Raw genomic sequence first — 1,237 nt, 5'->3', positions numbered from 1 at the left:
CATAAACGTGTAGGGAAGACGATGCCCGCTCGGTCGAGGGGTGCCTGACCTTTCTTGTCCCCCCCTTCCCTCTCTCCCTCCTTCCCTCCCTCCTTCCCTCCCTCCCGTCCGTTGTGCAGCTCCTTGGCCGCCGGGATCGCGATCGGCGTGGTCGGTGACGCCGGGGTCCGCGCCGTGGGGCAGCAAGAGCGACTTTTTGTAGGGATGCTTCTGATCCTGATTTTCGCGGAGGCGTTGGGTGAGGATGGGGAGAAGGGGGAGAAGGAGAAGAGGGAGGGAGGTGGGGAGGGAGGGAAGGAGGGCAAGGCCAGCGTCTTGCCTCCCTGATGTGGGGAACGTGGCTGCTGGGTAGCTTAGTTGATCCCCTCGCTCACATTTTCTCTCCCTCCTTTCCACACAGGGCTCTACGGCCTGATCGTCTCCCTGATCTTGTCCCAGCAGAACGTGTACTGCCAGGCATGAGCCTCCCGGGGCTTTTTGTTTGTTTCTTCCTTCTTTGCCTCCTGCATTCGAGCTGGTTGGGGGGCAAGAGGGAAAACTCCGTGGGACTACGGGAAGCAGAGGTAGTTGAGGGGAACAGGCACGTGCGAGGAAGGGAAAGAAAATGAAAAAATTGAAACGGGGAGGAAGCAAAACACGCGACAGAAAGAAAAAGAAAGCAGCAAAGATGGCAAAGGGATAGACGAGAACAAGCGGAGTAGGGGAACGGGCGTGGTTGTGGAGGTCTTTAAGGAAATCATAGCACCTTTGCTTGCGGACAGGATTTAAGGACGGAAGGAGAAAGGAAGAAGAATCATTTCCAGACTTTATGGTTTGTCTTGGTTTGGGGTGGTATCATGTTACTTTCGCAAGCTGTGTAACCTCATCCGTCCATCGCAAGCTTGAGAGAGGCCGTGACTTGCCACACGGACATGCCGCGTCTATTCCCCTGCATTTTCTGAGCCGTTGGGTTCCCTCCACGGCTGAGGCGGCATTGCATGTCACGGGTCCAAGGTCCTGCCAAGAAAAAATACGCGCACGTGCAAGCACCCAAAGCCCCGTGAGAACGGAGAGGGCGAGAGACACGTGGCAGCAGCAGCACAGGAGCCAGAGGGTTGACGGACAGAGATCAGAGCCGATATCACGTGCTATGTCCATCTGATCCGTCAGAGAACGGAAGGATGGAGGGAGGGAAGGAGGACGCGGAAGGTACCGCAAGAGGAAAGCTATTCTACCCGCCCTTCGCCCCCCGCAAGAT

This window comes from Nannochloropsis gaditana (assembly GCF_000240725.1).
Source record: "Nannochloropsis gaditana CCMP526 unplaced genomic scaffold scaffold215, whole genome shotgun sequence".
Classification (NCBI taxonomy): Eukaryota; class Eustigmatophyceae; order Eustigmatales; family Monodopsidaceae; genus Microchloropsis; species Microchloropsis gaditana.
Note: the sequence above shows the minus strand (reverse complement) of the source record.